The 25,802-nt window shown below is 41.2% G+C and overlaps 1 protein-coding gene across 6 annotated transcripts in view; it reads right to left on the bottom strand.

The window, feature by feature from the left end:
* Positions 1–24,029, bottom strand: part of PRXL2A (peroxiredoxin like 2A) — a 59,121-nt gene extending 35,092 nt beyond the window's left edge. Inside the window, exons 1-2 of one of the 6 annotated variants that reach the window (XM_043984943.1) lie at positions 23,882–23,942; positions 14,054–14,115 (exon numbers count right to left, since the gene is read on the bottom strand). The gene's annotated coding sequence lies outside the window, so the exon portion shown is untranslated. Of the gene's footprint in view, positions 1–583; positions 682–2,264; positions 2,352–14,053; positions 14,116–21,604; positions 21,708–23,881 lie in introns of those variants that run through there. The other 5 variants (XM_043984945.1, XM_043984942.1, XM_043984946.1 and 2 more) reach the window with 5 other exon arrangements.
* Between the last annotated feature and the right edge of the window lie 1,773 nt (positions 24,030–25,802).

Raw genomic sequence — 25,802 nt, 5'->3', positions numbered from 1 at the left:
GTCACCTCAAAGCAGTATGTTCTTTCTTCTTTTGTTTTGTTTTTATTTTGTTTTTTACTCGGGATAATGAGGTTTAAGTGACTTGCCCAGGGTTACATAGCTAGTAAGTGTCAAGTGTCTGAAGCTGGATTTGAACTCAGGTCCTCCTTAATCCAGGGCCGGTGCTTTATCCACTGTGCCACCTAGCTGCCCCCATGGTTAAGTGATTTGCCCAGAATCACTCAGCTAGTTAGGATCTGAGACTGGATTTGGCCCCAGGTCTTCCTGACTCTAGGCCCAGCACCGTGCTTGTGACTGTCAACAAACATTTATTCATCACTTACCATGAGCAGGGCACTGTGCTAAGTGCTAGAAGTTTACCTTTCTAAAGATATTCATTTATATTTGTAAATACCTTGTACAATGTTTTTTTAATGACTTATCAGAGCTCCTCTCTCCCCTTTGATTCCCCCCACCCCATTTCCTACCACCCAACTCTTTGTTATGGCAATAGTTTTAGCTCCATTTCATTAACCCAGGATTAGAGAACAGGATGCCCTCTATCCTTAGCTCACTAAACCTTATAATTCTCATCATGACATACCTATGATGTCCACAACTTTACCAGGAATAAAAATAATCGTGAAGTTGAGTCCAAATTTGGAATGAGTCTGGAGCAGGGTTTGGGGGAATACAGATAACCTATAAATAGAAACATGTGTTTTGGGTTTTTAAAACACATATGTATGTGTATATGATATTAATACTTATGATATATCAGACACATAAAAGTTTATTGAATAATATACAAACCACAGACACATTCACTTGCAATAATAGCTAATATTCACATACATTCTCTTATTTGAGGCTCACAAAAATCTTGTGATGTTGGTACTAGAAGCATTATTAATTACTAAAATTATTAATTGAGGAAACAGATTCAGAGAGGTTAAATTATTTGTCCATGATCACTTAAGTATTATAGGTAAGACTTCAACCCAGGTCTTCCTGACTCCAAAGGCAGGATTCTGTCTACTCTGCCATGCTTCCTTTCTATATACAAGGATACAAGAATACATGTGCTTCTGGGGCAGCTAGGTGGTGCAGTGGATAGAGCACCGGCCCTGGAGTCAGGAGTACCTCAGTTCAAATCCAGCCTCAGACACTTAACACTTACTAGCTGTGTGACCCTGGGCAAGTCACTTAACGCCAATTGCCTCACTAAAAAAAAAAATACATGTGCTTCTACTAGATTGTGCATGTCTCCATTAGAATGTGAGCTCCTTGAGATGAGAGACTGCCTTTTACCTCTCTTTTGTATCCCCATCATTTAGCACAGTGCTTGGCATATAGTTTGTGCTTAATAAGTATTGACCCTAATTAACTGACTAGTAGGGTCCTGGGTCTAACTGAACTACAGAAATAAAAGTAGCATGTATTACTAGTGTGCATTTTCCCAGAAAAATAGGCTGTCAGGGAATGGACCAAATAGAAAACACCCTAGTTCCTAGTTGCTGGTGTCAGTTGGTCAGGCACGGAGATAGGCTTTAGAGACATAGCTGTGGATACCAACCACTTGCTACTTAGAATCCAGCTCATGCTCCAAACCCTGAACAATCAGTTGCACTTCATGCATGATCTGAATCATGATCTGGGTGACTGCCTAACCAGTGGGGCAACACCACAAGACAAAACAAAGCCAGACAGAAGTATGTTAGACCTGATGTTTCTCCAGTAAGGTAGTTGCAAAAGAATTGCTGTTTACTAAACTAATTGAAACAAACAAACAAAAAAAACAATAGGAAGCAATGAGTTAAGCAAAGAATAATTTCTGAGAGGGCTGGATAGATTACAGGTTAGATTTTTTAAAAATGTCAATCGATAGATCTTCTGTGTCCTTAGAGCCGTGGATGATGCTGTTATAGTGAGGGCAATTTATGAGACTCAGCCTCCTACTGATCGAAAGATGAGATTTGAACACCAGAGCTCTGAGACGACTTGGTTTATTAAGAAAAATTAGCTCTAACAGGTGAAGACCTTAAATACAAAAACTGTGATCAAAGAACAACAATCTGCTTTGTCTGCCCTATTCCCACTCTACCAACTGAAAGACTGACTACCCTGCCTACTTTGCTCTGGACCAGGAACATGCTCCTCAGTAGCTTCCAATGCTTTCCTTGCTCTCTTGCTGGGCCAGGTAGGTAGATTGCAGAACACCTGTCTGTAGTCATCCCAGCAGGTACGGCTGAATTCTGCAGGGAATTCTGAGCAAAGGAACTCACCTCCAATATCCAGGGCTCAGACAGTCCTTAGTTCACTTCTATAGCAAGTCTCTGGGTCTTCCCGTCAGCCTGAACCACTGGAACAAAGGTTGAGTGCTGAAAGTACACGTTGCAATGGAATTGGTCCCTATGAACTCTTCTGATTTATCCCTGAAGCTGTATTCCTTGGGTGGGGTTGGGCACAAGACCAGCATAAAAAAATGGAGCAGATAGCCAATCAGAATGGGGCATTCATCACAGGTGGCCTAGTGCCAGGTTCCCCAGGGACCCATCAAAAGCTTGAGAGAAACATTTTGAGTCATTAGCAATCATGCAGATTATGACATTTGGCAAGTGCCAACTGTTCCTACTCCTTCTTTACTGTACTTGGGCCTAAGTACCTACATGATGTTTCCACAATAAGGCCTCCTACTCTGAGCTGTCTGTATCACTTCAAGGAAGACCACTTTTTATCATACATTTCTTCTCTCTCTTACTGTCTTTTTAGAGAACGTCATCGGTAAAAAGGGCTTTAAGGGGGCAGCTAGGTGGCGCAGTGGATAGAGTACCAGCCCTGGATTCAGGAGGACCTGAGTTCAAATCCAGACTCAGACACTTGACACTTACTAGCTGTGTGACCCTGGGCAAGTCACTTAACCCATATATTTATTAAACTTAAAAAAAATTTTAAATTTAAAAAATTAAAAACAAAAAAAACCCCAAATCCATCATCACTCAAAAGTGATGATGCAGAAAAATTAAGTGGATGAAGAATGCTTATTTTCTAAGCTATGTTATGCAGCTGGCTGGACAACTCATAGAGTTCATCTATCAGTATTTGTGCGCATGAGCATGTATATATGTGAATGTATGTATGTATAGATACATATACATATATATTTTTTTCATGAAAGATGTTACAAATAAACAATGATCTGGGCTCAGAATTGAAAAGGAGGAAAATGAGATGGATTATCTTTGGGAAAGTGCAAAGTTCTTTTAATGACCTCCCCTCTCCCCTAAGCTTCCCTCTGAAACAAAAGCCTATCTTTTCAACACTGTCCTCAAGATTGAGTGACTTGACCAAAGTTACATAGTCATGATATAGATAATATTACCACAAAATGTATGATCAAAAGAGATAGGCCAGTCACAGAGACAGGGCAAAAGTGAGGTAAAAACTGAAAGATAAGTCACGTACTCTACTGACACTCTTGTAGTGTCTAAAGAATATGGGGAAGGCCCTTAACATGTTGGTTATGTTTTGTTTTTGTCTTTGCATCATCAGTGTTTTGCCCAGAGTAGGCATTTTATAAATGCCTATCATCTTGAAATGAACTCTGTGAGTTTGAAGACAACTTTAATGAATTGTTGCAGTCCAGACAATTCATTATGTCATAGGCAACCCTTACCCATGGTGAAGAATCTTTTCCAAACACGCTAGATTGATCTCAGAGGGCAAAAAGACAGTCCACCACGGGGCCTTAACTTGGAACCCTTCCCTCTTGATAGGAGCTGTTAGAACTTGTCCTCTGCTGAGAACCCAGAGCTACTCCACACCATGATGAGGCATCACAGGGCGGAGTGGGAGATAAATAAAGTTACACATAATAATGGAAAATATCATAAGCAAATGATTAATTTCTGCCAGAAACAAGTATAGACACTGTCATATTAGAAACCTCACCTGTATATAAGAGTAACCTAGGTGCCACCCACAGAACCTTCTCTCCAAGAAGATCAGTGGCCTGAGGCATAGGTAGGGAAGCAGGAAAAAATGGGAGTGGAAGAAAGGAAGTAGGTGGAGAAGGTAAGAGTGACAAAGGATAGAGAAAGTGATGCATATAAGGAGATCAAATAGAAAGGAAGCCAAACAGAATGATTTCAGATACCTCTCCTTCACAAATATTTCCTAGGTCAGAGTTGGTCTTCTTATCTTAGTATCTTCTTCTTTTTTTTTTTTTAGTGAGGCAATTGGGGTTAAGTGACTTGCCCAGGGTCACACAGCTAGTAAATGTTAAGTGTCTGAGGCCGGATTTGAACTCAGGTACTCCTGACTCCAGGGCCAGTGCTCTATCCACTGCGCCATCTAGCTGCCCCTTAGTATTTTCTTTTCAGGTGGTGTTAGTGAGGGGAACCTCCCCTCATGGAAATGCTATGACACTCCCAGGAAACTGCTTCCAGTGCAATTCGTCATTCTATCCATTAATTCTGCACCTACCACATTCAATGTATTATTCTCAGTACGAGGGAAATTCAAGTGTTAAATAAAATACCACCTCTGCACCTCAAGCAATGTATAACCTGGTGTCAACACTAATTTCCTAGAAGGCAGGCAATTAAAACTAATCTTATTCCTGCCTCCACACATAATTAAGTTAGGGAAAAGACCACTTGTCAATTATGATGCTGCTGCTGCTGGCTAACATATAGTACTTACTACATGCCAGGCACTGTGCTAAGGGCTTTATAAATATCATCTCATTTGTTCTCCTCAACAACCCTGTGAGGTGCATGCTATTATTATCCTCGTTTTACAGATGAAGAAACTGAGGCAGACAGCAGTTAAGTGAATTGCACAGCATCATACAACTAGTAAGGATTTGTGGTCCGATTTGAACTCAGGGGGTCCTGACTCCAGGCCCAGTGCTCTATCTGCTGTCCCCTTAGACTTATTAAAAGTCTGTTCCCAAGTCTCCCGAAAACTTGGGTGGGAGATAGTCCCATACAGAGGTAAGAACTCAAAAGGGAATTTTAAAAATAGCTCCCAGTATAAAGGAATAAAATCTTGTTTATGTCATTCTGCTTAGACAAAGCAGTGGTTTTGAAAATTGACCTCCTCATGCCCAAGGTTATTGAAAAGAATTGATGTTCTCTCTTTGTATGTAAGCAGGGAAGTTAGGTGGTGAAGCAGATAAAGTGTAAGGCCTGAAGTCAGGAGGACTTGAGTTCAAATCTGGCCTCAGACACTTATCAGCTGTGTGACTCTGGACAAGGCATTAACCAGGTTTACCTCAGTTTCCCCATCCGCAAAATAAGCTGGAGAAGAAAATGGTAAACTACTCATGTATTTTTGCCAAGTAAACTCCAAATGGCTTCATGAAGAATCAGACCCAATTAATTGACTACTAAATAACAACTATGTATGTAATGGTAGTTGAGTTGAAAGCCAATCCCTTCCTATCTACTCCAACAAGAATTTATTAAATGCCTATATGCAAGACACATAAAACCCTTGCTAGTTTCTATAGACATCATGATGAAATGGAAAGACAGCTTCTACCTTCTTATAGACTGTGGTGAGAGAGATACACAATTTAAAAAGGTAAGTATATACATGTTCATTTAAAGAGGGAGAAAGCCGTAACACTTAGGTGGATCTAAAAAGGTTTCCTGTGTGAGGTAGCCCATGAGTTAAGCCCTGAAGAAAGTTAAGGATTCTCAAACCCTTCCAAATCCACATTGTAAAGTGAGGCAGGAAATAATGGTTAAGTAAGAGAATGCCAGGCCTGATGACATCCAGTGGGGATTTTGTGTTCCCAGAGACTACAACTATGAAGGCCTAGAGGGAACTCCATATTTTTTGAGTTCCAAATTCTAAAATGATTTATTTGATGCACATACAGAAAGCTATCTTCTGTTGAATACAAAAAAGAATTGAAATAAAATGTAGCATCTTTCAGGGAGACAGTTTAAGGCCTGTATGGTTCTATTTAACCTTAGACCCAGTATCATTACTCCTAAAAAGAAGTTGAGTATGGCTTTTAAATTAAAGAGGCAGCCATTCTAAAGCATCTTATAAATCACTTAATGTACATAGCTGACACCATCATATGCCTCTTCTGAAAAACACATTAAATACATTTCCATCTCATGAAATCTCTCTCCAATGATATCAAGATGTCATTTGGACTTGATACCTTTAAAATTCTTTGTGTACATGAAGAAACGATAGAAACTGAAGGCTCTGGACTTGAATCTGGCAGTCAAATTGAATCAGTGGATGAAGGTGATACTTTCTAATATCTTGATCTCCACCGGGCAAGATACAATGAGTATAAGGCTATCAGAGATGGGATACTTACTAATGGGATTAACACATTTAAAGCAAATAACACCTATTCAATACTTATATATGTATATATATATATATATATATATATATATATATATGGAACTAGACAACAAACAATAGCAATCTTTTAAAGTATTCTTTAAAAAAAATCACACAATGTCATTGTGATAAAATTATTAATAATAGGGTGTTTTGGGGACTCAGAGGCCCCCCCCCCCAAACACACACAGGAACTCTGGCTGGTTTTGCAGGGCCAGTCCAGAGTCAGGAGAATTTCAAAGAAAATGTAGATCAATCTTCCTAACTAACTAAAGGAAGTTAACTAACCTAAAACTACCCTCAAGTCATGTCAATCAATGGATTTGAATGTTACCACCAATTAGCTTAGATCAAGGTGGAGTGACCCACCTCTACCTGAGGGGTCTCTGGAGAGGGGTCTCTCGCTGTCTTGGCATGCTCTTCCCTTTCCCACACTTCTCTCTCTCTAGGTATGTAGGGCTTCTGAGATCTTTCTGAGCCATGTGCTCTCTATCTTTACTAATATTTAATATGCTTTAATAAATGCTTAATGCCCCCAAACTGGTATGGTAGCCTCTAATTTCTAAGTAACAATATATGAGAAACCCCAGCTAATTTTCCCTAAAAGTTGGTACAGTATATAGGGCAACCCCATATAATTTTAATCACCACATCATATTAGCAAAATATAGTGCTTGCATCCTTAAGGTGGTGGTGGTGAGTTGTTTTTTTAGTCATGTAAGACTCTTTATGACTCCATTTGGGGTTTTCTTGGCAAAGACACTGGAATATTTGTCATTTCCCTTCTCTGGGTCATTTTACAAATGAGGAAACTGAGGCAATCAGGGTTAAGTGACTTTCCAGGGTCACATAGCTACTAAGTGTCTGAAGTCAAATTTTAACTCAGGAATGTGAGTCTTCCTCACTCTAAACTTGGCATTCTATTTACTGCCCCACCCAGCTGCCCTTACCCAAAGGCAGAAGTTGGAAAACGAATACTTCTTGGAGTGCATAATGAATAAGTTAAACACTTGCAGAAGTATTCTCTGAACAAACATCCATCATTTGCTGAGCATTAGCAAAGACTGACAAAAGGAAGACTGCTTTGACTAGTTGAATATAGCTGACAGGGAATGAACTCCAGATAGAGCCTATGAAATGGCAAAGATTCAAGTGTGAAATCAAAAAACCCTCTGTAGGTGACATCCACATAAATTCGACCAATAATAAGTTAAAAAAAGTAGTGTTGAACAAATGGCTGAGTCATGTAGATTTATACAGGACTAGGGGTTAATATAGTGACAATTCAGGACCAGGTCACCAATGACAGAAATTAGAGAAGGGTTATCCTCAAAGAGCTTCAACTTACACTTGGATGCATTCAAAGAAATGGCAGAAACTGGGCAACATATCACACTGGATTATGAACATTTAGCAACTGCTGAATAACTAGCAAAACAAGTCATTTGGCTAGAATTACACATCAAAAGCCATCCTTCAAAGACTGGTAGATGATAGACCCCCATACTTCAAAATATACCTTAGAACTCAACGAGTAAACTGTACTGGTCCTAAACCATCGTCACAGACAAAGCCATTGTCTACAATCTTCCAGACATAATATTAATCTGCAAAATTTTAAGAATAATTTTTTGAAAGATATGACCATGGTAAATATTCAATCTCCAAGCTATGAGGAATAAAAAGTTATCAATATATAGACCCATAGCAGGAAAAAAAAAATCAAAATCACTTGGGAAGAGAATGAGGTATCTCTCATCCTTGTTGTCCTATCTACTACTAAATTTGTCCTAGGTTTCTATGAGTCTCTAGACTTATACCCTCATCCACAGAGCACTAGCTCTGCATGGATGATAGCAGAATAGTGACTGTTTCCGGGACCACTTGTGTCTGAAGTTGAGGAAAATGAGAAGAACGGAATGATTAATAACAACAACTAAAACAATAATAACAGCTGACATTTATATAGTTCTCTGAGTTTTGCAAAGCTATACACACACATATAAAACACATGCACACACATACACACATATGTGGGAGGTACACACACACACACACACACATATATATATAAAATAAACTATGATACAAAATAGTATATGACATGTGCATTAGAGAGATGCAAAACAAAGTGCCACATGAGGTCCAAGGAAGAAGAGATCACTACTGATATGGGGACATCTGGGAAGACACAATGAAAGGCATGGCATTTTAGCTGATCTCTATAAATTAGCTAGGCAACTGGTAGGCAAAGAGAGAGAGGAAAGGGCATTCTAAGCAGCAGGAACAATCTGGACAAAGGCCTGGAGGCAGGAAAGTTTAAGGGATGTGTGAGGGACAGAGGATAGTCATATTTGGATAAAGCATTAAGTGGTAGTGACTGGTTTGATATAGGCTGTTAAGTTTATGTGGTGATGAAAGGTTTTGAATGCCAGGGAAGAAACTTACTTGAGAGACAATAGGGAATCACTGAAGATTTCTGACAGGAGGGGGGACATATGCACATCTATTCATAAAAAACATAGTCTAGCAGGATCCAACCAGCATGGCATGTCTGCATCAAAGAAACTGCTATGCTCTACTAGCAAAGCAGAATTGCAGCAACTCAAAAGAAATGTGAGATATACCCATTGAGAGACATCTCCACTTCAGATGGTCATATGGACAATTTGTGCCTGCCCTATAATAGAGTCTTCCAAGCTCATATTGGTTTTATCAGTCACAGTTGGACGCCCTGTACCTTGACCAGACATAGTGATGTCATTTTGGTCCTCTTCAAAAACAAAGAACAACAACTACCAACCAGTCCAGCAAAGTTAGGAAGGATATATTGGAAGGGTCGGAGAGCAAAAAGGAAGATCTTTTAATAAACTTTTATATTGGTCCTGGAAAATGGTAATGAGGATCTGGGATGGCATTAATGGAACTAAACTGAAAAGGGAAAGATGTGAGAGATATTTTTTTTTGTTTCTGTTTTTGGTTTTGGTTTTTTTGGAGGGCAATGAGGGTTAAATGACGTGCCCAGGGTCACACAGCTAGTAAGTCTCAAGTGTCTGAGGCCGGATTTGAACTCAGGTCCTCCTGAATCCAGGCCTGGTGCTTTATCCACTGTGCCATCTAGCTGCTCCCAAGAGATATTTTGTATACAGAAAATTTCTAGGACTTTGTGACTACTTAATGGGGGAAGTAAAGGAAAGAAAAGAATTTAAGATAATATCATGGTTTCAAATATGAGAGATTGGTGGTGCTAACAAACAGAAAAGGGTCAGAAAACAGAACAGGTTTAGGGGGAAAGATAATAACCTTGGTTTTGAAGAAGATGAATTTGAAAAACATGACACCTCAACAAATAAACAGAGTTTTTGAGCCACAGTCCTCATTGACCAAAAAAGAAACATACAGAAGAGTCCGACTCAGCTTCCTTTTGGAGAACTTCCCAAACCCCTAGAGAAAGGTCTCCATTTGCTATGAATAACCAGAGCTCCAAGCTAAGGAAATGAATGCAGATCTGGGGAGATTTTTGTCTCCATTCCCATTGGCTGTTCTCTCCATCTGGAAAAGAGTTGTTAATAAGACCGAATGAAGAAAGACTTAAAAATGCAAACTTTAGAGGAAAAAAGAGGCATCCTGACTTGGAAAGAAATCCTGCCTACTACCACCCCTCCCCTCCCAAATCTGAGACTTGTGAAATGATTTTTCAAACCCAAATCATATTATAAACTATCCATTTCTGTTAAATGCCATTTGTCTGGATGCACAATTCCTCAGTCTCTACCTAGAAGAACCTGTTTATAGTCATTCCATTTTCCCATTCTTATGTGATTATAATTTCATGAAAAGATTGGTTGTATTATTATTTTGCATTTATATAGCATTTTTCCTCTGAGAAGCTCAAGAGATTAACAAAGGCCTTGTTCCCTAAATTTCCCATTTCAGCAAGCATAAAACCCATTTCAATAACCCTTCACCACATCCTGCACCCCTCTGCCTCCCCAAAGCTCTACTCTGATGCCTTCGTGGGGAGGCAATTCCTTCAAGGATCAGCTCAAGTGACCTCCAGTCCATGAAGCTTTTTCCAAATACCCTTCTCCTCACCTGCTAACGTCTTCCCTCTTTCTCACCATCATCTCTCTCTCTCTCCACACACACACACACACACACACATACATATACGTATGTATGCATACACACATACACTGTCTCCCCCTAACTAGATTGTCAACTCCTTGAGGGAAGAGGTACTGAAATTCTTTTGAGATTCTAGATCTCATTTAGGAGTCACTGCATTATGCTTGGACTCCATGCAATCAGTACAGACAAGTGCAAGCAAGAACACCTCGGAGACATTCTTCATGACAGCAGCAAATGCCATTTTGGTGAACATTTGTTTCCCCATTTTGCTTCATATTCATAATCAAGGGGTCAAACAAAATTATTGCTGGTATTACCTTTTTCAAAGAAACTTGAGTGGCTTTTGATGACATAGTTAGCTTGTTGAATCAGATAAAAATACTGACCCTAGGTACTGTGACCTGCCCTGCTCCCCAATCTTCCTTTTCCCAGGTACTCTAAGAGGCAAGGGTGGAGAGGGAGTATGTTCTACATATGGGAAGTAGCCAGTGCAAAAACACAGAAATGGGGGATAGTATTGTATGATAGAAACAGCAGAAAGGCCATATTGGCTGGACCACAGTGGCTGGCATAGAGCAAATATATAACAAATCTAGAAAGGGAGGGAAGAACCAGGTTTTGAAGGAAAAACTTGTACTTGGTCCTAAAGGTAATAGAGAGACATTGTTGACTGAGCAGAGGAATGATTTGTATGGTTAGATCTGCCCTTAATCAAGGAAAATCACTTTGGTGGTTTGTGTAGAGGATGGATTTAAGAGAGACTCAAGGCAAAGAAATCAATTAGGAGGCTACTGCAATTGTTTAGGTAAGAAATTATAGAGGCTTGAATTAGGGGTGCCGGCCGTTTGAGTATGGAGGAGACATATAGGAAAGATATCACGGAGGAAGAATCAGTAAGACTTGCTACTAGATTGGCTGTGTGGGGTAAGGGAGAGTGATGAGTAGGAGATAACTTCAATGTTGAAAACCTGGGTCACTAGAAGGACAGTGATGCCCTTGACAGAAATAGGGAATTTCAGAAGAGGGGCAGGTTTGGGGAAAAGATCATGAGTTTGATTTTGGGCATGTTGAATTTGAAAAGCCACAGAACATCCCATTTGAAATGTTCAACAGGAAGTGAATCCAGAACTCAGGAGAATAATTGGGACTGGAGAAATCAACACAGGAGTCACCCGCACAGAGCTGATAATGAAACCCATGGGACCTGATGGGGATGCTAAATGAAAGTGTATGTAGAGAAAAGAGAAGTCGGGGGGCTTGAGGTACACCTACAGTTATGATGCCAGATATGGATGATACAGCAAGGGAGACTGAGAAGAAACAATCAGATAGGTAAAAGAAGAACCAAGAAATAGCAATGTCATACAAACCCATAGAGGACAGATGAGTCGACAGTGTCAGACGGTATAGAGAAATCAAGGATGAGGAGGCCACCACGTTTGATGATTAAGATACACAAATACATACATACACACACACATCCCACATACCTACATATATTATACCTATATACATACATGTAATATCTATATTATATACATATACATATATATGTGTATGTATATGAAATGGATAACTTTGGAGAGAACAGTTTCAGTTGAATGATAAGATTAGAAGCCTGAATACAAAGGGATAAGAAGTAGAAGGCCAATGAGAATATCTTTGCTCTTTCTAGGAATTTGGCTGAGAAAGTGATGAGAGACACAGGGCTGTAGATCAAGGTTATGGTGGGGTCAAGAGGTTTTGTTTTGAAGCATGGGAAGACCTGGGGTAGATCCCCGGGTGGTAATCCATGAAATGACACAGACAAGAAAGCACACATCATGGTTTGTAATTTGTACTAGTGAAGAGAAAAGTAACACTAAAGAGGTCATGAATCCCTCAGAGCATCAAAGCAATAACCCCTCAGTGAAACCAGAAGAATTACCATGGAGAAGGCCCTTGATAAAAAGAGCTCCTGCTTCCTTAGTCCCTGATGGGGCTCCAGAGCATTGCAACAGGCCCCTGCTATATTGACAGGGGCAGGTATTGTGTGTGGCCAGCCATTGGATCCAACAGCTGGGCTTGGTCACTAACCAGCAAATTGGTAATTGATCACAAAGTAATTGAACTAAATACCTGGGTGTGGGGAATTTCCTGGCTCTGTATGTTGTTTTAGAAGAGAAAATAAATGAATGAATCAAGGAATGAGTGGGTAAATAGGTAAATATATAAATATCTATATATACACATACACAAACATATATATGTACACACATGAATACATACTGTCATTTAAAAAATTTTAATATTTTATAAGAACAAAGGATTAGGAAATCAAGGCTCTCCCTGAGAATAAGGACCTATGGCTTATTGAGGAAGGATGGAAGGTCTTCAGTTGACTCTGAGAAGAAAAATGAGCAAGTTCTCTTCCTGAAATGAGGGAAAATGCACATTCACTTGGGCTTGGTGCCATTTGGGATGACAATCCATACTGCCTGGGCCACACATAGCAGCGTCCTATCCTGGTTAAGCAATCTTTTTCCTGCCTCTCAGTGTGTTATCTATTCTTCCAGATGCAGTTTTGGAGCATCAAGGAAAATATATCATTTCCCAGCTTCCCAACCAAAAGGAAGCAAATGGGTTTTGTCAAACTAAGCATATATTTTTTAGCAAACAGATACTGGTCTTTCAGTCATGTGTTCCCGGAGAGTTTTGAAGAAAGAAAGGAAAGGAGGAGAAAGTAGAACCCTGGATTCTGAGTCAGTTTGAAGACCTGAGCCTTAGCCTGGCCACCTACTGGTATATGTGTGATCTTGGACAAGTCATTTAACCTTGGCAGGCTTCATGGGGCAGTGGAAGAAATGCAGGATTTGGAAGGGGAGAGGGAGGAGGGGGAAGGGGAAGGAGAAGGAGGAGGGGGGAAATGGGAGAGGAGTGGGATGGGGATGAAGGGGGAGGAAGAGGACGAGGAAGGGGAGGAGGAGAGGGAGAAGGGGGTAGGGGGAGGAGGAGATGGAGAAGGAGAAGAAGGAAAAGGAGAAGAAAGAGAAACAGCAGCAGCAGCAGTAGTGCAGTACTTAAGGAACTTTCCCAGGGTTATACATATTACAGGCAGGACTTGAATCTAGGTCTCCCTGACTCCAAAGCCCGCCTTCTGCCTCTCAGAACCCTACCCATCATCCCCACATTTGCCCATCTAATTCTTATGTTAAGTGAAGGAGGCTGGGTGGCCTTTTTATAAGGATGACCTCATACTAACTTCATGACATCTAAACAGCCCAAATGAAAGAAGCTTCATTCATTACTTAAAATAACCTGTCACTCTGTGAATTAAACCAGACAGAGCCACATAAGCTTCCAAATATACACAGCTTGTTTAACAGAATAAGCACCAATTCTATCTACTTCCAGAGGACACATGGAAGGAAACTATTCCTGATCATGGCTGGTTATCAGTATGGATGGGGATGACTTACAAACAGGCATCACACAGTGGGTATCTGTTATCTTTCCTGAGAACAAGAATGTCAAGGCATTAAGAGTAGAAATCTCTCCAGATTAGGTCTGACAGGCCCATTTTTACCTTAAGACAGCTCCAGTCAGTGGGAGAGAGAACTTCTGAGACCCATCACTCCTCAGTCTTCCCTAGAAGAGATAGACATACCCTGAACACCTGGGCCAATTTCTATGCACTGTGATCTCCTACTATAGAGATGTGACCATAGGTACACATACTCTCTCAGGAAGCACAAGCCAAGGCTCCTCCAACAACTACCATTACTATATTGCCTTAACCTTCAGTAAAACACCGTCCTTACGAAGCCCTGGAAGGTAGGGGCGACAAGTATTATTGTAATGTTAGGCAAGTTATATTATCCCTGCCCCATTTTCTGATAGGTAAAGAGGAAAATAATAATGTTACCCACCTCCCCCAAGTTTGCTGTGAAATCAAAACGACAGGATTGTAAAGTGCTTAACACTGATCAGCATATGCTAAAAACATTATTATTTCTTTAACTGAATGTTCCATGCCTGATAACTTTAAAAGTGGTTTTTAAAATACCAAAGGTAATAAGATTGATGATTTTCATATGGAATAATTTAAAAATGCCATTGATGTCATCTGAACTTGTTTCATGTTTTAAATACATGATACTGTTTATATTGTTGTATTTCTTAATTCTCTTATATTATGAAATTTGAGAGACCATTGTAAGAGAAATACCGTTAATCAAAACATCTTTTTAATCTGGATACTGTTACACATGAATTGGGCTTTTAAAAGGATGTGATAAAAATAGATATTTGAAAACTATTAAATATTTAATATATAATAGTGAATTTTCATTTGAAAATCTTGGCTATGGGGCAGCTAGGGGGCACAGTGGATAGAGCACTGGCCCTGGATTCAGGAGGACCTGAGTTCAAATCCAGCCTCAGACCCTTGATACTTACTAGCTGTGTGACCCTGGGCAAGTCACTTAACCCCAATTGCCTCAGCAAAAAAATAAATAAATAAATAAAATCTTGGCTATTATGAAAGTGTATAAGGTGATTTAAAGATGTAGTTTCAACATATTAATGATGAGACAATTATCAGGTATTTGCTGTATGTCTGAAGCCCCAGATTATGTGTAGTTTTAATTTATAAGTAAAGGATAAATGAAATGTTAACTGTTTGGGAAACATTGGGAAAGAAATTCAAGTCTAAGTTGTGGTTAGTGAAATTTTACTATTATAAAATGCAAGTATGAACATTTTATAATTTTAATCTATATTTGTGCTCAAAGTATAAAAAAGGTATGATATCCTCCTAAGGGTTGGACTCTCATAGATTTTTAAAAGATTTTTATATCAGGTATAGGATTTAGGTAAGGAGAGAAATAACAAATGGAATATATAAACTGAAATTCTCTGAAGCTTCAAAACTGGAGAACCAAATTTAATTGATTGTACTGAATTGTAAGTCTTGTTACTAGCAGAATTATCTAGGAACTCCAGGTTTGGAACCAGAGAAGCAGAGCCCCTTTCAGAGCTATCCTGAAATTGTCCAAGAAAAGATATTTACGGACCAGATAAGTACATGAGACATCTGGGACTCAAACTGGTTAAATGGACATTGAGAATCACTAGAATACAAGGAGATTTGATATTAGTTAATATTGGTGATAACTATTGTATTATTTGTTTTTTTGTTTCAAAACATTTATGTTTAAGTTTTCTTGGTTACCTTGGTGCCATGTAAATCTCCTTTCTCAAAACTAGAGCATTGTGAACCCACTAAATAGTTTGTTCTATAATCTGACATTAATGGAACTATGATAATGAGTTTATGAAAAGCCTTATTGCATTGCTTGAACCTTGCCCTGTGTAGCTAGGAAACTTATGGCTAGGAAAATGGACCATCTTTATGTACAATCAATCATTGTTTCCAAGGGCTCCTACCAGGTCATTCTGACCACTCCCACAGCTGCCAAACTTGTGGGTGTGCACTCTTGGATTATCTGAAGAAAGTTCCTGCTCCTGAGCAGACTAAAGAACCCTCCAGGGACCTACCTCAAGGTTTGTCTAGTATGGATCCAGAAGCAGCCAACTTCTGGGTGAGACAGCAGTCCCAAGATTCTGGGCCAGGGCTGAATATACTGTTCTAGTTATTTTTTTTCTCTTCCCAGCCACCAAGGCCCTGAAGTGTGTGTTGGCATTTCCCTCCCTCTACATTCTTGCCCCACCTTTTCTGCTTGGAAGCAAACAATGGCTAGCAGTGATACCTGGGACACACTTCCCCAGTAGGTCCCCTCGAGGAAGTGACCACCTGGACAATACCTTATAAGACCCAACTGGCCTCTTGGGGTTATTGATAGAAGGGTAGGGGCTCTTTCAGACCCCCTCCCTTTGGCCAAGAGGGGGAAATGACAAAATAAAACTTAGATCCCCTGCTTTCCAGAGCTAAGGACCAGTGGGCAAGCTATGCCCTGAGCTTGGCAGGGCAACAATCCTTAGCGATCACTCTTTGGATGATCTCACCAGTCAAATAATTCACCAGGTGTATTCTGATAAAAGACAAACACTGGAAAAACTCAGAAAATCCTGCAATAAATCAAACTTGTCACTTGCATGCTGCTCCTTCACTGGGTATTACTAGGTATTGAGATCTCCCTGCACTGCCTTGGCCCCCCAACTAGGGTCGGGACCCCGGTACTTTTATCTGTAACTCCTCCTTTGCAAGCCTTTTTCCTCACTCTGAAAATAAAACTGCTCTCTAATTCCTGTCTTAGCTGTCTCTGGCCCACTCAGTTCAGCTCCAGCCATTCACAGGTTAGAGGCCGGTTCCGTCCAGTTGACACAGATAATTGCCCCTTTTCATCTCTTCCCTTGAAAGATACCTCAGGGTGCTGTCTCTAGTCTAGTACATTCCGGAACAAGAATTTACCTTACAACACTCTCACAAACTCAGTCATCTGGCCTCTGTTTGAAGTAAGTGTGCTAGTCTGACCTCTTGGCCACACCATTTCCTGCCTTGGGATGGCTCTTTGCTACTTCTACCCATTGGTCATAGTACTGCTCTTTGACACTAAGTAGAATAAGTAGATCTTTCTTTCGCATGACCACCTTTCAAAATTTCTGTTTAGAGGAAAGTTTTCATTAACAGAATTTTCTGGGTAACAGGGATTAAATCCAAAGTCTTTATTTAAACACCTATTAAAAAATGCTTTCTAAAACATTTCCGTTTTAGTAAGAATACAATGAACAAAATAGAATCTTTCTTTGCTGTCTAAAGGTCTTGTAGGGCATCAGGACCTTAATCTTAAACACCAGTTCTTAATGTCCATGACCAGAATACAAAAAGTGAAGCTGAACAAACTCTTAAGTAGTCTTAGTAACAGGGCACATTTATCTAGTTCTCAAAGGTCTGCAAAGTATTTTATGTCCTCGTCTTACCTGATCTTCATAACAACTCTATGAGGTAGGGATTGCTGTTATTCCCATTTTACAGATGAAGGAACTGAGGCTGAGAGGGGTTAAAGGACTTTGCCAGGATCACATAGTCAGAAAGAGAAAGTGGGGAAAAAAAAAGATCCAAATTCAGATTTTCCTGATTCCAGATCCTGTGTTCTCATAGCTACTCTAGGATGCACTTAAGGTCATTTAAAAAAAAAAAATAGCTAATATCCTTTTATTATTGCTTGAATCTTAGAAAGTTAGAGCCAGAAAGGAACCATAAAAACTGTCCAACCCAACCATTCATTTTACTAGTACAGGTCTGACCATGTCATCCCTTATTCAGTAAACCCCAGCAGCTCCCTATCATCTCCAGGATTAAATATAAAATAGTCCAGCTTTGAACACCCTTTATAATATGGCTCCCTCCTACCTTTCCAATCTTCTTAGGCCCTTCCACCCCCGTGTCCCCCACGTCCTCTGTGATCCCTGTGACCAGTGTCATTGGCCTCTGCAAACAAAGACACTTCATCTCTTTCCTTTGACTGTTCCCCTACGCATGCCTGGAGTTCTCTGTCCTCATTTCTGCCTCTGGCTTCCATGGCTTCCTTTAAGTTCAAGCTAAAATCCACATTCTAGAAGAAGCCTTTCCTTACCTCTCTTAATATCAGTGCCTTCTCTTTACCGGACCATAGCAGTCCTTCATCCTGACCTATGTCTTGTCACTGGACCCAGATGACTCTGGAGGAGAGAGTGAGGCTGGTGACTCTGCACAGCCCTCCCTCACTTAAATCCAATCCTCATCCAAGTCAAGACATCACCCTCCTGATGTCATTGCTCTTCTTCCAGAAGGAAGGAGGAACACCAATAACAATCCTGTAAATATCTTGTTTGTACATAGCTGTTTGCACATAGCTATTTGCATGGTGTCTCCCCTGCTGGATTTGGGACTGTCTTTTCCTTTTCTTTGTATCCTTACTATTTAGCAGTGCCTGGAACATGACAGGTGCTTAAGAGAGGCTTCTTGACTTGCAGAAAGTAAGCAGAGAGGCTCACTTATCTCACAAAGCTACTCTGTGGCAGACAGGACCAGAACCCAGGTTTCCAGACTTCTAGTCTAATGCTCCTTTCTATTATACCATACTTCCTCTTTCTCCAGTAGGGAAACAGTGAGAATACAGAACACAACAAAAGTCAGGGACTCTTTTTGGTCTCTTGGTAGAATCATCATCAACAACAACAATAACAAAGATTATTGATATAATGTATAGAATATATATTTTTACATTGTAAATATTTTTATTAATGCATTATTTATATCATATAATACACAAACACAGGTATATGAAATAAGCTCAGAAGTATGGTCCAGGAGGATGGAGAATGACTTCATCTATGTGGCTTTTTGTCTTTGTTCTATTCATTTGCATGCAAAGATGGGAAGATATCAGGAGGGACAGAGGGAGGCTTTGTGGCTCCAGCTTCCACACACAGCCTTATGGATGTTTTTGGTTTTGTTCTTGGCAGAATTCCTGGGATAGGCTTTGAGGACATATGATTTCCATCAGGGGTTAAATTGGAAGCAGGAGGAATTTTCTAATCTTACATCAGATAGCTGTCTGCACCCACAGACCTAAAATCAGGACCAAAAATAAGCAATCAAAAGAATAAGTAAGCTTAGCCTGGAGGGACTGAGATTGGCTTTTGTTGGTTGCCCAGGATAAAGATAAATGTATGTAGTGGTTCATAGGTTTAAGAATGAAGTAAATTAGCCGCCAGCCTGTCCTTGCCAGGGAGAGGTTTTCTAATCATTGCACCTTAGTGAATGAGAGCAGTGTAAACAGAGCAACTCACAGCAACTAAGTCACCATAAGAGACTCTCAGTAGACAGCAGAGACGTGAGTCCCTGAAGAGGTCAGTATAATAACTACAGTGTAATGACCTCACCAAAGGACACTGGAAACTCTTCAGCACTAGAGGTGTAATGGCCAGGACACATGGGTTCTAGGAATGTGCCTCTGAATTCCCTCTGCATATGCCCTCCTCTCATAGGTGAGATATAAGCCTGTGGAAGAGTGTGTTCAGGTGAGCATAGAGGGATCTTTTCTTTTCACCTTATTTGCTGTGCTGTTGATCAATGTCTTTTGCATTCTTTCAAATGTATCCCAACTGCTTCATTCATAAATACAGATATTTGAAGGGGTTTGTGAGGTACAATTTTGAGTGGGTGCTGATGACCTACCTCTAACCTAAGGTAATTTGGGGAGACCTACATGGGACAGTAGGTACTCCAAGTGCTTTATTACTAAAAGAAAGGGGGGGTGGCCAAATTAATTGAAGACCATGGTTCCAAGTAAATCAAAATTTCATTTGAATACAAGTTGAGCTCAGAAATAGTTTCCACTCCCATGACTCTTTTTTTTTTTTTTTTCTGCACAGGGCTATGGAGGTTAAGTGACTTGCCCAGGGACACACAGCTAGTAAGTGTCAAGTGTCTGAGGCCGGATTTGAACTCAGGTACTCCTGAATCCAGGGCTGGTGCTTTATCCACTGCACCACCTAGCTGCCCCCTCCCATGACTCTTTTATCCACTAAGTTATACTCTTTCTTGGACTTGACTTGGATGCAGCTTGTGTCCATATTCATCAGCCCCTGGACAGAATTCCGGTGAGGCCCACTTCTTGCCCTAGTACAGTAGGGTCTCAGTGAACTCAAAGTAGCTGCTCCTCCTCTCTTAGAATGTGATACATAATCCTCACATGAATCACCTATTAGCAAGAATGTGGGGCAATGACCCACCCTGGTCATTAAATTGTCAGTGTGATCTATATCAAAGCAAAGAGAGTTGAACTTTAACTCAAAAGACATCTCTCAGATAAGATCTCAGCTTTGACATGTACTGGGTAAGTGACCCCAATTAAGTCTCTCAGCCTCAGTTTACTCATCTTTAAAGTGAGGACAATCATACTTATACCACTTTTGTTCAGTCTTGTCTGACTCTTCATGACCCCATTGGGAGTTTTGTTGGTAGAGATACTGGAATGGTTTGCCATTCCTTCTCCAGCTCATTTTGCAGGTGAAAAAACTGAGGCAAACAGGGTTAAGTGACTTGCCCAGGATCACACAGCTAGTAAGTGTCTGAAGTCTGATTTGAACTCAGGAAGATGAGTCTTCCTGACTACAGACCCAGGTGCTCTATCCACTGTGTCCGTCACCTAGCTGCCCTTATACTGCTGACCTCACAGGTTTGTTGTGAGGAACATCTGATATATAAACATGTTCTATTATTTCTTTATTTTAAAAGGAAATAAAAGGGATGAAGTTCTGAATTTGAAAAAGGCAGGAGAGAAGAGTCGCTGACACACCAATACACAAACTTTAGAGATTCTTTATGATTGCAGTAAGAAACAGTCTCCAGAATGTGAAGGGATAAGAGAGGTTTTCTATAAACAGGAATCCCTTTACATGTACTGACCGATGGCTGCCCAAGCTCTAATTTCAGTGCCCTATTTTCCCTTGTCAGTCTGCACACGCGCAGAAGAGCCCAACAAAGCCTCCTTTGTTTCTCCCAACAAATCTAAAACCCAACAAATCCTTTCAGTGTATGACATATATTCTGTAACCGTTAACATTATAACCCATTAGTATATAGTATGTATTAGTATATATTATGCATCCTTTAAAAATTAATTTGTATTGGTGTCTTTTGGTTTTAATCACCTTCATTTTTTGAATATATCCATCCCCCAGCTCTACTCACTGAGTCATCCCTTCTAAGAAAAAAATAAGAGATTGGGGATAATGAGCCAGTGCAGCCAAACCAACCAATACATTAACTTAATTGGACAATAGATATAATATTCCACACCTATAGTACCCTAGCTTTCTAATGAAGTGAGGTCCACCATGAATCCTAATGTAAATTTAATTAATGTTATGAAAATACCTAAAAAAACGATCTGATGGCTTCCCCACACTTAGTTACTTACCATTGTTCTCTCCTAATTAGTTTCTAGCTTTTATTCCTTTGAATCTCTCATTCCATTTTAGCTGAACTTCCTATCTATCCCATGGCTTACTTTGGGTCACTCTAGTGTTAAGGAGAACAAATGATTCTGCAGTCACAATTGTTTTATTTTTTCCCCACTCTCCCCTCCCCACCAAATATAACTGACAAGAACTTCAGCCTACTTACAAATAAATCCATCACAAGTTTCCCAATGATGTTTTCTTTCTTATCGGGCAAACACAATGCAGCTAGTGAAAAACAGAATCAGTAAATCCGGTGCTTCCTATTTCAGACCAGATAGGCAGCACAACTCCTTGGGAGTGCCTGTCTTATCCTGAGCTGTAAGCAGTCAACTTATTTGAGATTGTGGTTTCTACTAAGCCACAAAAACTGAAAGATGAGGCATAAGGCAGCAGTTCACCAAATATGATCTTTCTGCTATTCTGCTTCAAACTCTGTTCTGATGGCTCAGCAAGCACTATCTGCAGTCCTCATTCCTTAAGGAGAACCTCCAATTTATAAATAGGCTTAAAGGAATTTATTAGAAAATAAGTTTATTTTTAAAGCAACAAATGAATTTGTGATGCAAAAACCAGTTATTAAAGCAGGAGAGATCTGGGTGGCTGGAAAAGAGGCAACTCAACCTAGTAAATAATATTTTCCACCTGGAAATCCGGAACACCTAGCTAGGTTCCAATCCACCCCCAACCCAACACTAGCTGTGTGATAATAGGCAAATAACTTCACTTTTCTGAGCCTCAGTTTCCCCATTTGAAAATCGGGAGTGTTATCTGTTAAACCTGACTCACAAGTTGTGAGGTTCAAATTAGACAATCTATGTAGGACACTGTGCAAACTTTAAAGCTATATAAGGGTCAGTTAATATTAAAACTGGTTGTCAGGTGAGGTAAGTTGACAGGTAGGGTTATTCAGGTATAGCCCTAGTCATGCTCCTCATATCTTTGTCTTATTCCTCCTCCTCCACTGTAAACTCTTCGAGGACAAGGGCCCTGCCTTATTGATAACTCTATACTCTCGGTGTCCAATTTTGATACAGCTGTTAGTGCCTCAGTGCAGTGGGATATATATATATATTGAATGGATGAATGAATGAATCATTGCTGGCATTTGTGAAGAGTTTCTGTCCAAGGGAAGCATGTATCTAGAACGGAAAGAAGGAGAGTTTCCAAACTGCTGAGTCACAAGTTCTTCCCTGACCAGGTGCTCAGTCATAAGGTTAGCACCACTGAGGCTGGGAAAGAAGGCCCGCTGTGCATGGAGAGAGAAAGAAAAAAACAAACAAAACACCCACCTTTTTCTTTGCAAGGGGTGGGGAGCATCAATTACTTTTTTGCAAATTGACTGCTCTGCTGTCAGAGAAGAGCAACACTACTATCCCTCCACCCCCTATTATTGCTAGAAACCCTTTAAAGTATTGAAATAAATCCTAAACAAGGCCTTTCACTTATCCAGAGAGGTCCCCTAGAGGAAGCTCGAAATAATTCTAAGTAGCTTTGGAAGCCGGTTCCTTTGGGAGCTATAAAAATATTTTCAGAAAAGGAAAAAGATAATTCAAAGATACAGTACCACTCTCTTCTATATCTCTGCTAATCTTGGTGATCTCTCCCTTCAACAGAGAGTGAGCTGGGAAGGGGGAGGGGAGAGGAGAGGAGGGCTGAACTAAATAAAAGAGAAGAAGTTGGAAGTTTGGATTACTAGGGAGGGGAGTCGCCCCGGTGTCTTTGTCACAGCGCAGTTGAAACTCCCTCACTTTGGCTCTCCTGCTATCTATCAGTGGGTTTACAGTCCAGTCTTGCTATTTGGCTTTCTGAGAAACCGAGTTAAGTCCACGCCAACTAGGCTTTATCAAATCACACCACCCCTCCATTGCAGGTTCCTCCCACCCAGCCTCGCAGCTAGCGCACTCACATAAGAATGCCCTACCAGGGATGCACGCACACTTTGCGCACACCTGTCTAGGGAAGGTGACTCAGCTCTACTTGGCCAAGCCAGTCCTCTTCCCCAGCCGGGCAAGTTCTCACAGCACCAGGCACGTGGCGTCCAGCCAAGGCCGGGCTCCGGCTGACATCTGCGGGAGTGGGGAACTCCCGGGATGCAGGGATGGCAGGAGGATCCCCGGCGCTCTTCTCCAGTTCCCTTCATCCATATTACAGTACCGCAGCCTGAGGCCCCGGGAGGGAAGGTGAACTTGACCAAGGTCACATAGAACAGCCCCAGGGCGGTCTGGAAGCCGGACCCGAACCTCCAGGATCCCCTTCCTGGGCCTTTGGGTAACCTCGCCATCACCTTTGCAAAGCCCCAGGCAGGTGTTGAGTCCGTGAAACCCTGCAGGAGGGTTCGGTGCCTAAAATCGGGACCCCAGCCCCTTCTCCCCGGGCAGCCTCCCGGAGCAGGAGCAAACCCCTCGCCCCTCACCCCCACCCTCATGTAGCTGCTACTCACACGATTCCTGCTCCGGGTTCCCAAATCCTCCGGCTGCCCCTCTCTCAACACTCCGGAGCTTGGGGGAGGAGCCCTGAGATTCGGGGACTGGGCCCGGGGTTTTCCCTCGCCTAATCCCGCCCCTCCTCTTCCCTCCCCTTCCCTCCCTCACCCGAGCTGCAGGGGCGGGAAGGGAGCGGAACGCGAGAGAGCGGAGTCCGGGGCAGTTCCCTCCCACCCTCACCTCCCGTGGCTCCTGGGTAGGAAAAACGAGGCTATGGCTTCCCCCTTCTTTGTTATTCGTTTTAGGCCTGGGGCCCGCTGGCGCTGGAGGCCTCCAACTGTGCTTTGCCAGCTTTAAAGCCAGTCGAAATAAAGTCCTTTCAAGCCCTAGGTGCCCCTGCAAGTAGAAGCTAGAAAGAATGAAATCGGTGTCTTAAACCAGTCTCTGGAAGCTGAAGGTAGTGTCATGGGGCCCAGAGCACCCCAGAATTTCTCTGGGGCACACCGAGGAATCTTCTCCTTGAGAAACTAAACCAGAGGACAGATAACGCCTAGTGAGATAAGCTGAACCAAACCGGACTGAGCTAGCTTCGGATTCCTACCCTTCATTCTGGTCTCCCTTACCCTGGTGAGATAAGCTGTGTTCTGAAGAGGGATCTGTAGCCACCCCTCACCCAATTCCTCTAGTCACTACCAGTGGGGGATGGTCCTCCACTCCTCACCCAATTCCCCCAGCTACCACCAGTGGGGGATGGTCCTCTCTCACTAAAGGAACTTTTCATGGGCAGATGGTCCACCCCCATCAGTCCTCTATAAAAGTACCTTCCAGTCTCCTGTTGGAGGAGATTTGGTACCTCTGAGCCATGTGCTTTATGCCAAATCTCCCCATGAAAAGTCCAAGGATTTCTTTCATGGTTTCCCTCCCCCCACCCTTCCCTTCCCTTGCTCCTAAATAAACTATCACCTTATTCTAACTAAGTTTTGTGTGCAAGAGGGTGTAATTCTTTAAAGAGGAATTCCCAAGAACCCCAACCCCAACCCTAACCCCATTTTCCCACCATATCAGTAGGTAACCCCCAGGGGGAATTTCTAGCTCCCCCACCCCTACCTCCACCCCCGCCCCGCCTCGGGAGGAGGTCTGGGTGAACTGTATCATGTGATAACAATTCCATTTCAAGCTTCTACTCACCTCTATCCTTGCAGACAGATTTAGGACATCCTTACGAGCATCCCTCCAAAGGCCACCCCAAATCCTAGGAATGGGTGTGGGAGATCAAACAGCAGCAGCACCCAAAAGTTTCTATTCTCGTCTTCCATAATATGCTTGTTCTACAGTCGGATTTCTTCCAGGCTCCAGGACTGAACTGTCTGCATCAGTGTCTAATCCTCCAACAAGTTTTTATCGAAGATGGAAAAAAACAAAACAAAAAGACTGACTTTAGTCCCAGATTTATGGCTAGATTCAGGAGACTGATACTAGAGTAGTTTTGGAAGGCTTCAAGGAGGAGACACAATGTCAATAAATCAACAAGCATTTATTAAGCTCCTACTATGTGCCTGACATTGTGCTGGATATGAGCTAGACCTTGAGGGATAAATAGATGATAAAGATGATAGATAGATGGATAAATAGATGATAGATAGATAGATAGATAGATAGATAGATAGATAGATAGATAGATAGATAGACAGATGATAAAAATAGACAGATAGATAGATGGAGCATTATTCCTGGATGTGATCTAAACCTTGAAAGATGGATAGGTAGGTAGACAGATAGACAGATAGATAGATAGATAGATAGATAGATAGATAGATAGATAGATAGATAGATAGATAGATAGATGGAGTATTGTTTCTGGATGTGATCTAGATCTTGAAAGATGGTTAGATAGATAATAACAGTAGCTGGTAATAGGTATTCAAATTTTGCAAAGCA

This window comes from Dromiciops gliroides, chromosome 2 (assembly GCF_019393635.1).
Source record: "Dromiciops gliroides isolate mDroGli1 chromosome 2, mDroGli1.pri, whole genome shotgun sequence".
Taxonomy (NCBI): domain Eukaryota; kingdom Metazoa; phylum Chordata; class Mammalia; order Microbiotheria; family Microbiotheriidae; genus Dromiciops; species Dromiciops gliroides.
This window is presented reverse-complemented; position numbering and strand designations above follow the sequence as displayed.